A 12046-nucleotide genomic window follows, 5' to 3' on the forward strand; every position below is an offset into this window, starting at 1 on the left:
ATTGAACCCTGATTTCCAGTGTTTGCTGATTTCAGAGATGTAAATGATTATGTTAAAAATTTAACAGCTTTAATGAGCTTGTTCAAGCTGGCTCTGCTATGTACCATGCATGTTGTCATGATATGTTGGAAGTTCCTTGGAGACACTTTGATGCATGTAGAGACATCTTGTGGTCAGTTCCTGTTTGTTTACTACATACTAGACAGCAGTCTCTTTAATTGGTTGCAGTTTGGGATCTCTACTGCCTTGGTTGCACCTCCATTTTTTATTTCCCTCTACTAACAGCATCCAGTGAGAGACAATATTATGAGAGGAGAAGCCTTGGGCTCTCTTTCTCTAAGGTCAACATGTGGCTCTCTGAATCTCAGTGTCAGTTCTCCATTTACCTTAATGCTTGTTCTTTCTTTTTAGGTAAAAGACATTAATTTGGAGGCACAAACAAAACCAATGCAATCAAAATTGAAAGGAAAGCAGAAAACTGGGAAAAAATAAGTATCTCTGATATAGAGAACTGAGTCAAATGTATAAGAATACAAGTCATTTCCTAAGTGATAAATGGTCAGAGGATATGAACAGGCAGTTTTCAGATGTAGAAATCAAAGCTATCTATAGTCATATAAAAAAAAGTTCTAAATCAGTATTGATTAGGGAAACGCAAATAAAAACAACCATGAGACACCACCTCACACTCAAAAAAGATTAGCTAATATAACAAAAAAGAAAAATGATATATGTTAGAGTGAATATGGAAAAACTGGGACACTAATGCACTATTGGTGGAGTTGTGAACTAATCCAACCATTCTAGAGAGCAATTTGGAACTAGGTCCAAAGGCCTATAAAACTGGGCATAAACCCAATGCCCATAAACTGGGTATTGACCGAGCAATACCACTACTATATACAGTATCCGAAAAAGATTTTTAAAAAGAAGCGGGGGAGGACTGATTTATACAAAATGATTTGTAGCAGTTTTTTTATTTTATTTTTATTTTTTATTTATTTTTTTGGTGAGGGCAATTGGGGTTAATTGTCTTCCTCAGGCTCACACAGCTTGTGAGTGTTATGTGTCTGATGCCAGATTTGAACTCAGTTCCTCCTGACTCCAGGGTCAGTCCTCTATCAAGTGCGCCACCTAGCTGCCTTTTTTTCTTTTTTTTTTCTTTTTTTTAGCTAAGAATTGGAAATTGAGGGAATGTCTATCAATAGGGGAATGGTTGAAGAGTTGTGGTATATGACTGTGATGGGATATTATTAAATGACAAGCAGGATGGTTTCAGAAAAACCTGAAAAAACTGTATGAATTGTTGCAAAGAGAAGAGAGCACAACTAGAAGAATATTGTACACAGTAATAGTAATATTTTAAGATAAAGAACAGTGAATGACTTAGCTATTCTCAGCAGTACAATGATCTAAGACAATCCCAAAGGACTCATGATGAAACATGATATCCACATCCTCAGAAAGAATTGATATTGTCTGAATACAGACTGAAGCATACTATTTTTTTTCATTTTCTTCTCTCTTGTTTTTTTATGTAAGTCTTATACAAAATGACTGATATGGAAATATTATTTTAAAAAGTAAAATGATAGTGGAAAAGTTAAATCCTCCAACTTGTTTTTTTTTTCTATAACTGATACAATGGTTAGTATTTTATACTTCCTTCAATAGTCTTAAGTCAATGGTATCTTTAGTGATCAGTGGTGCTATTTGATTGTTCATCCTTGGTTGGTTACTCAAGGCAAGAGTATTAGACTAGAAATCCTGATCATCATTCTATAGGACTTTTCAACAAATTCAAAGTTTCTATTTCATATAGAGATATTTATATTACACAGTCTTTTGTAAAATACATATATTATAGTTGTGACAGAAGTGTTATCTATATGGAGCTTAAAAAGTGCAAAGTTTATATAGTAGACAAGAATATAGTTACCATGACATTTTTCTCATTTTATGCATATTAAAAATAACACTTCAGGGATTAAAACAAGTGCTGGTTACTTTAGGAAGATACACATGTATTTGAAATTTCAGTGATAGCTAATATTCTTATATCTAAATACAATTAATACAGTAGGGTTTAAACAGCTTTGAACTACTGGTTTGTAATACCCCCTCTCTACAATGCATTCTCTATAAGTTGTCAAATTTCATGCCTGATCATGTTACTTTTCTATTCAAAATCTTTTCAATAGCACCTCATCAAATATAAAACTTAGTATTTCAAGCTCTTTGAAGATTTGTTTCATATTATACACCTCAATGCACCTCTATATTCTAGCCAAATTAGCCTACTAACTGCAACTTGATCTCAGCATTCCATCTCCTGTGCTTTCACTACCTGGAACGTCTGTCCTCCTTACATGTTCTATCAGCATCCTAGCTTCCTTGAAGGATCAGTTCCAGTGCACTTTCCTACTCTAAGTCTTTTCTCATTCCCTGAATTTCCAGTGTGCTCCCTATCACTTCTTGTATCACTTTGTATTTACATATTTGTGAAGATCTTGTATATACTCCATAAAGAATATAAGCTACTTGAGGGCAAGAAATCTTTCATTTTTGTCTTTGTACCTCTTGTGACTAGCATGGCACTTTTTACATAGTGAAAGAATTTTTTTAAATTGAATTGTATGTATATAACTAATGTGTACATAGAATTTTATATTATTTTCTGAATTTATATTGTTCTATATAGAGAGAATATATTTGACTTCTACATTCATTTCTAACATGCTGCTGATTCTTTTTATTTGTCTAAAGGAACCTTTCTTTTGAAGAAGGCCTTGTGGAAGAACTATAGTTTACTGTGACAAGATTACTAGCTTAGACTACTGGCACTGCTGACACCCAGTATAGATTTTCATTCTATCTCTGCTACATTTGACATTTTCCCTAAGAATATAGTAGACTTTATTCTAAATTACAACTGCAGAAAACAAAATGACATACTATATTCAGAAGGAAATTACCAAAACAATCTTAATTGAAGACTAGCTTTGTTATCCTCAACAAAAAAAAAAGAATATTCTACTTGCACAGCAGGAAAATATGTTTGCATACATGGTCTGTGTGGTAATTAATGTGCCAGATGGTGGCCTAGCAGAACTGGTCAATATGATTCACTAAAGGGTCTGTTAACTGATAATGACAAAGTTGCTTCAGCTGTGACACATTTAGAACAATCAAATGCCCTAGCTGCAGTGAAACATATTGACTGGTCCTGTCATGTGTGTAGGCTGCAGCCACTTATTTTGAGTGTACAGATAGGCGGCATCTAAGTACGCCAAGAAAGTTAATTAACCTCACATGAGTGAGCACTTAACTTAGAGAAGCCAGGTCTTTAAAGAAGCAATTACCTAGCCAATTCAGGCTCCCATAGCTACTTTTGCCTGAATTAACCTAGCAATTGAGAAAAATGTAGCTGTTTACCTAAATTACACATATTTGTTATCTATACTGATTCAGTTCTCCAACCTTTCCTGTGTTGCCAGGGTGGTATAATTGACTAGTTTGACAATATTTATGGAGTTGTTCAATTGGTTTGCATAATTTGCATAATGAAGTTGACTTGTCAGTAAAATTGGTCAGATCTGATCTTAAATTAACAATCTCATTAATTTAGATGTAAAAATGATTGGCTTGACCTAGTGTCATATATCTAATATTTTTGGCTGCTTTTCCATGAAAGCAAATAAAGAATAAAATATGTGAATAAACACAGTTTATGTATGTGTTTGTGTTTGTGTTGTGTGTGCATCTATCTGTAATGGAGAGGTTCCTGAGTTCTACAAATTCCTATCAAGCTAGAATGGGTTGGTGCATGTTCTCTTCCTCTTAAGCTTGGAGAGGCACATTAAATGGTTGACTCCAGGTTTATGTTCTTTTTTTACAGCCACAGAAATTCCCAAAGATTTCCTTCATAAATTGTATAGATTGTTATTTGCACTGGTGCTAGGTGTATCCATATCAGTTAATTCACATGTCCATGAAGTATAAATGCGTATATTTAAGGAGCATATACGCATACATATTTTATATGCTCCACCCCGAAACATACCTATCAACAAATGGACCAATAATTCCTATCTAAAATAAACATTCAGAACAATTTAGTTAAAATTGACTGAAGAATCATCACACTTTTAAATAACTGTCAGGAATTCCCCTTATTTTCTGACAAAAAACAAAACAAAACAAAACTGTCTTTAGAGAATAAAAGCATGTTTGCTTCTAACTCTGTAGGCCTTAAAAAGGCCAAGTCCTACAATAATTTTCTGATCTCAGAAGAAACTGACTGGTGAGTGTAATCCCCTTCATAGAAAATACTGTAGTAGATGGTTACCACAGACCATAGTTTAGTAATATTATCAGGGAAGGGAAGATTCATACTTCTGGTTGGACTAGATTTTTATTTAACAGTCACGACCCACAGTTTAAGAAGTGCTGAAGGGATCTCGAGTGGAAAAAAAAATTAAGAAGATGCTTAGGCTTCTTTTCAACTACTGGATTCTATGATTCTAGCCTGAGATAGAAGTTTTCTCAGAATCAGTTGTTTCTTGATACTAATTGCTCTCATCTGTTTTCTGTTTAGTTCCTGATTGACTTTTTTTTTTTTTCCATCTGCCGTGGCTTACCTAGATCTTCTCTATTGATGCTTTCATGCATCCTGCCTGTTTGACTTCCTTTGGCCCCCTACCTGGCTCTAACCCAGAGTATACAGATACCCATTCTGCCAACTTTCTTTTAATTCCTGACTTTGCTCTGACCATACAGTCCCTAGTCTAAACTTTTCCTTGAAGGGCACCCATTCTTCCACTCCCATACTGCTTCTGAACTTTAAAGGACAGCTTCCTGTTCAGTGTTCATGATCAATTGCTGATGCCAGAGTTACAAAATGACTATTAAGGTGGTAGAAAGACCCAGGATACTGAAGTCTAGTGCCAACATTGTCATAAACAGTTCAACCTCAGGTAACTTCTTTCTGCCTGTTTATTCATCTGTAAAATTAGGATAAATCACTTGCGTTATCAAATTCATATGGAGCTAATGCAAGTGGAAGTGCTTTGAAAAGTCTAAGGTGCCAAAAAAAAAAAAAAATCAGAAGAGCTGTAGAAGTTACCTGTTGAAAGGCAAACTCAATACATCAAATTAAAATAATTAACTTAAAGAAGGGGATGGTTATTCCATTTATTTTAACTCAGAGATCAAAGCTTAAATGGTTTTGAACGACCCTATATCATTCTCTGAATTTTAGCAATGCCCACTATCTTACTACAGATAGGCCAAATTTGTTTCTCTGTCTCTCTATGTCTCTCTTTTTCTCTCTCAAACTCTCTGTTTCTCTGTGTGTGTGTGTGTGTGTTTTAAAGGATGTTGGTTAACTAATGACAGAAAAATCTAAAATTTATCCTTTCCTTGCTTGTTTCCTCCACCTCTCAGTTCAGCCTAGCTACAACTCCTCTAAATATTCTTGTTTCTCCAACTACATACGGGCATTCAGATAGTGCCAGCTATCTTTCTTTGGCTCCCTTCTCTCCCTTGAAGCACAGTGTGATGGTATAGTGCACTGTCATATATGCTTTTGTTGACAATTACATGTATACATCAATTTTAACCTTCTTTTGCTGAAAAATACCTCCAACAAAAGAACTGATTTACGTATACAAGCCATGACAATAGAAATATATAAGAATGGTTATGGATTATGCCCAGACACATAAAGAGGAATGTCTCAACATAATTGTATATATGTATATGTGTGTTTGTTACATATACACACCCATATAAATGTGTGTCAGCAGGTCCTTGGAATATTTTACGGTCTTATAGCATAGCAAGGTATAGTCTTTCTCCAATCTATTGATTTCTGTCAGCTATCTTTAATATGTTATCTGCCAATGTCCTAGAAAAATATTTCTTGAGTAAAAAGCTGATATTTTGAAAACTTTAGTCAAGAATGTCATTACGATGCTACATCACAATAATCATTGATTTTTTTTTTGGTTTACTGTTTTTGCTCAACAGATCTCTCAAAGAACATTGAATATGGATTGGTGGATTCCATCATGGTGCCATATTTCAAGCAGATCTATAACATAAATCAAAGAAGTAATGTTGGCCTTCACATCAATAACCTACATGAGTTGGGGATATAAAGATAAAGTTTCTGTAAAATCAAAAATATTTCTCCTAGACTACTAGGGAAGTGGAATATTTCAAATGTTGGCTATTTGTGAAAGCTTTGAACTCACAAACTAAAATATACTCACATAATAGCACCCCAAGTCACTATGAAACTTATCAACTAGTTCCCCTTGCATCATAAAAAGACTTTGTAAATAAGTATGTAATATAAACACTTAATGCATGTACAAATCATATATATATATGCACAAGTTATTAATACTTACATATGTGTGCATATGCATTTTGTATTATTGACAACTGGGTGATCCAGTAGATAGAACACTGGGCCTGGAGCCAGGAAGGCTTAAGTTCGAATCTGGCCTCAGACTCTTACTAGCTGTGTGACCTTGGGCAAGTCACTTAACCCTGTTTGGTTCAGTTTCCTCATCTGTAAAATTATCTAGAACAGGAAATGGTGAACCACTCCAGTATATTTACAAAAACACAACACAGGGGGGGGGGGGGGGGGTCACAAAGATTCAGGCATGATTGGAAAGCAATAAATTGTGTGTTTTATGCATGCATATATGCATATACACACATATACATATGTGGCTATAGGATTTTATTGGCGTATGGAACTCTTAGAAAATTGTTTTAAACATAAATTCTTGAGAGTAGAAATTATTCCATTCTTTATGTTAGTACCCCAGCTCCTTGCTGGGTGATGGCACATAGTAAGTACTTAGTAAACGTCTGTTCATTGATTACTGGATCTATAACTTTTCTTCTGCCTTCTATTACCTTAGAAAACCACATATTAATCTTACTTATGTTCTATCATTTTAAAATTTATTTTGTTCAACATTTCCCAATTATATTTTAGCCTGGTTCTGGTGGCACTCAGGTGTGTGGTGGGTAGCCATTGGTTTACACGTGTGACAACTCTGCTCTAAGCAACTTCCCAAGATTTATAGTTGCGATGCAAATCAACTTCCATTGGCAGAAGAAAAAAAAAAAACTTCCTTATTGGGAGTTTCCTATACTAAAGGAATCATGAGTTCAGTCCCTCTCCCTATGGACACATACATACATTATATGTATAAAACATACATATGTATACACAGAAAGACACATCTATGTATAACATTTTCAGAACAGTACAAATTGGCAAAATTGTTAATGACATTCACCATTTCTAAAAAGATACAAATGCATCTGAAGAAAATTCAGTGTTTCAGAAGGCAAAAATATCTGATTAAAAAAAAAAGAGCTTTTTTACTTGCCTTGGAGGAAAATACAGATTATCACAACAGAAAGTGCATATCAGAGAAAAATTGGTTACTCTATAAAGTAGAGCACAGTTTCTCTGATAATTATTTTAGTGAATTATCTTACTTGTATGAATTTTTTTCAGCATGCACATTTATGGCAGAGAAGCAGAAAAAAAAATGAAGAAATCAATAGAACCAGAAAACAGCCATCTAAATGACAGCACAGAAGTTCACGGACATGGTGCCAAAAGCTCTCAGAATAAAAAAAAAATAACAAAACAAAACAAAACTCACAACACTGGTTATCAGAAAAAATATTCCTCTCCTTCAGACACACATTGAAAGCTATATGCAGCTCCTAGGGTAACTGAGAACCATTTCTTCTAACACCAGACAAGACACTAGATATGGAAGTATTGCCCTTGAGGTAATACAGTACAATGGAAAGAGTACTGGATCTGGAATCAGACAACTTGAGTTCAGATCCACTTCTGTGACTTACTTGATCTTTGCTCTTATTTCACATATTTTAATTAATCATTAATTCACTAATGATTTTTTAGCTTTCTTCACTGAACTGTTTTATATGTTTTTATGATTTACTTGGTTTTGACAATTTTTATTTAGTTTCTTTAAATATATTGCATTTTCATTAATGCTGTCATTTGGGATATGTTGCATGATTTATTTTTTCATTTCCATTACATCTGATGTTTTGGTATTTAATTTCCTCTACAACTTTTTTTTAGCATATTCACATTTTTCTTTGCTTTCATCATTAAAAATGGGTTGTTTTTTTCTTATAGGCGTGTTTTTCAGTGACTGCTATTCTTATGAGTATGTAGATTTATTGATTTGTGGAGAATATCAAGCCTCTAGATCCTTTGGATCTTCCAACTTTAATATGTTACAGGTTACTACATGTTACTACATGAAATGTAATGATCAAAAGCAACCCATGTTTAATTGAAATCTGATGGCATTACTACTAAATCAAATGGCATATTCATATCTTTTTTAATGGATTATATCATGGTATTTTAGGGCTACAGGAGAATCTTATGATGGTGCCTAAATTTACAGTTAAGGAAACTAAAGGACAGGAAAGTAAAGTTATTTGCCTACTGTCACAAAAGTAAGTTGTAGAGATAAAATTAGTGTCTTGGTTGTGATTCCATTTCTCTCTATACAAGATGCAATGAATCTTAATGACAAATATAGTGTATTTATGCTAGGGCATTATACTTTTAGATTCTCTACTTCTGTTACTTAAACTGATTCTGTCATCTTTGGTTCTAATATTTTTTGTTCCAGTGGATTTCCTCTTCAAACAATAAATATTAAAAAGCAGAATTGGCCAATTTGGAAAAAAAAGATACAAAAGCTTACTGAAGAAAACAATTCCTTAAAAATTAGAATTTGGCAAATGGAAGCTAATGAATCCATGAGTCATCAAATAGAAGAAAACATGAAATATCTCATTAAAAAAAATACCTGGAAAATAGCTTGAGGAGAAATCATTTAAAAATTATTAGACTACATAGAAGCCATGATTTAAAAAATAGCCTATACATATTTTAAGAAATTATCAAGAAAAATACCCTGATATCATAGAACCAGAGGGTAATATGGAAATTGAAAGAATCAACTGATCATCTCATGAAAGAGACCCTGAAATGAAAACCACCAGTATTATTATAGCCAAATTCCAAAGCTCCCAGGTCAAGAAGAAAATTTTGCAAGCAGCCAGAAATACAGTCCAAATACTATGGAGTCATAGTCAATAACACATAAGATTTAATAGCTCTTACATTAAAAGATTTGAGGGCTTTGAACAATAGAAGGCAAAGAAGATAAGATTACAACAAAGAATAACCTGTTCAGTAAAATTGAGTATAATCCTTCAGGGGAAAATATGAATATTAAATGAAATAGAGGACTTTCAAGCATTCCTGTTGAAAAGACCAGAGCTATATAGAAAACTTGACTTTCAAATACAAGATTCAAGGGAAATGTAAAAAGGTAAACATGAGACAGAAATTGCACAAACACAAATGAAGACAAGATTAGAAAGGAAAAAGGAAACTGGAAAAAAAATACAGCAAGTTTCTTTGATAAAGGCATCATTTCTGAAATATATAGAAAACTGATTCAAATTCATAAGAATATAAATCATTCCCCAATTAATAAATTGTCAAAGGATATGAAAAGGCCTTATTCAGAAAAAAAATCAAAGTTATCTATAGTTACATAAAAATCCTTTAAATCACTATTGATTAAAGAAATGCAAATTAAAACAATTCTGAGGTACCACCATATGCATATAAAATTAACTAATATAACAAAAAAGGAAAATGACAAGTGTTAGAGGGCATGCAGGAAAATTTGGACATTAATGCACTATTGGTGGAGTTGTGAACTGATCCAATCATTCAGGAGAGCAATTTGGAACTAAGCCTAAAGGGCTTTAAAACTGTGCATACCCTTTTACCCAACAATATTTTTTCCCCAATTTATTTATTTTTACTTTTCAACATTCAGTTCCACAAGATTTTGTTTCAAATTTTCTCCCCATCCCTCCCCTCCCCCCACCCCATGACAGCCTGCATTCTGATTCTCCCTTCACCCAATCTGTTCTCTCTTCTATTATTGTCCCCCTTCTCTTATCCCCTTCCCCTTCTTTTTTCCTGTCGGGTAGGATAGATTTCTATACCCCTTTGCCTGTGTGTTTTATTTCCCAGTTACACGCAGAAACAATTTCTAACATTCATTTCTAAAATTGTAAATTCCAAATTCTCTCCCCTCCTCCCTCCCTACCCATCTTCATTGAGAAAGCAAGCAATTCAACATAGGCCATACATGTGCAGTCATACAAAACATTTCCATAATAGTCATGGTGTGAAAGACTAACTATATTTCCCTCTATCCTATCCCACCCCCCATTTATTCTATTCTCTCCTTTGTCCCTGTCCCTCCTCAAAAGTATTTGCTTCTGATTACACTGTTCCCCAATCTGCCTCACTTCTATAACCCCTCCCTCTCCTAGCCCCTTCCCCCCTACTTTCCTGTAGATTAAGATAGATTTCCATACCCAACAGTGTGGTATGTTATTCCCTCCTTAAGGCAAATCTCATGAGAGTAAAGTTCACTCATTCTTTCTCACCTCCCCCTTCTTCCTCTCCACTGTAAAAACTTGTTTTTGCTTCTTTTATGTGAGATAATTTACCCTATTCTACCTCTCCCTTTTTCCTCCTCCCAGTGCATTCCTCTCTCACCCCATCATTTTCTTTTTTAGATATCATCACTTCATACTCAACTCAACCTGTGCCCTCTGTCTATTATTCCCTCAAACTACCTTAATAATGAGAAAGGTCTCATGAGTTATGAATATCATCTTTCCATGTAGGAATGGAAACAGTTCAACTTTATTAAGTCCCTTATGATTTCTCTTTCCTGTTTACCTTTTCACATTTCTCTTGAGTCTTGTATTTAAAAGTCATTTTTTCTATTTAGCTCTGGCTTCTCAGGAAAGCACTAAATTCCTCTGTATCATTGAATATCAATTTTTTCCCCTAAAGAATTATATTTTTTGCTAGGTAGGTGATTCTTGGTTTCAATCTTACCTCCTTTGAATTCTGGAATATCATATTCCAAGCTCTCAGATCCCTTAATGTAGAAGCTGCTAAATCTTGTGTTATCCTGATTGCGTTTCCACAGTACCTGAATTGTTACTTTCTGGCTGCTTGCAATATTTTGCAGTTCTCATTTCTTGACCTGAGAACTCTGGAACTTGGCTATAATATTCCTGGGAGTTTTCCTTTTGGGATCTCTTTCTGTTTTTTTGTTTGTTTGTTTGTTTGTTTTTAAAAAAAACAAGTTATAGCCTGTTTATTAAAGAATAATTTTGGATAGTTTACTTTCCACTGGTCTGTTCTGGCATGCTTCTAATGATATCAGAATCACCTGGATCAATGACAGCCAGTGTACATACTCTGTAGTACTTCCCACATGCTGTACCCAATTCAATGTTATTGGCCCTGTAGTGATGGATGCCAGTTTTGGCCAACATAGCGTAATATTCAATCTCTGATTTCCTCAAGGCTGGGCAGTTGTTGGCTAAGACGACCAATTTGGCTTTGCCTTGTCTGATCATTTTCAGAGTCTGTTGGTAGCCTAGCACATATTTGCAGCTTCTCATGACCAGCTGGAGCCTCGAGCTGATGAACTCCAGCGACTTTTTCATCTTCTTTGCAGCCACCATCTTCCTGCCTGTGGTGCGGGAGGATCCCCAGCCAGAGACCTGCCACCAAGATGTCTGGGAAGTGAGAAAACTGGGATCTCTTTCAAGAGGTGATTGGTGGATTGTTTCAATTTCTATTTTACACTCTTGATCTAGGATCTCAGGGCAATTTTCCTTGATAATTTCTTGAAAGATGATGTCAAGGCTCTTTTTCTGATCGTGGCTTTCAGGTAGTCTGAAAATTTTTAAATTACCTCTCCTGGGTCTATTTTCCAGGTCAGTCATTTTTCCAATGAGATATTTCATATTGTCTTCTATTTTTTTTTTCATTTTTTGGTTTTGTTTTATAATTTCTTGACTTCTCACAGAGTCACTAGCTTCCATTTGTTCCATTCTAATT

At 34.5% G+C, this 12046-nt stretch overlaps 1 pseudogene; it reads right to left on the reverse strand.

The window, feature by feature from the left end:
- Positions 1 to 11319: 11319 nt before the first annotated feature.
- Positions 11320 to 11667, reverse strand: LOC114045586 (annotated as a pseudogene).
- Between the last annotated feature and the right edge of the window lie 379 nt (positions 11668 to 12046).

Source organism: Vombatus ursinus, unplaced genomic scaffold (assembly GCF_900497805.2).
Source record: "Vombatus ursinus unplaced genomic scaffold, bare-nosed wombat genome assembly UNPS02014779.1, whole genome shotgun sequence".
Taxonomy (NCBI): domain Eukaryota; kingdom Metazoa; phylum Chordata; class Mammalia; order Diprotodontia; family Vombatidae; genus Vombatus; species Vombatus ursinus.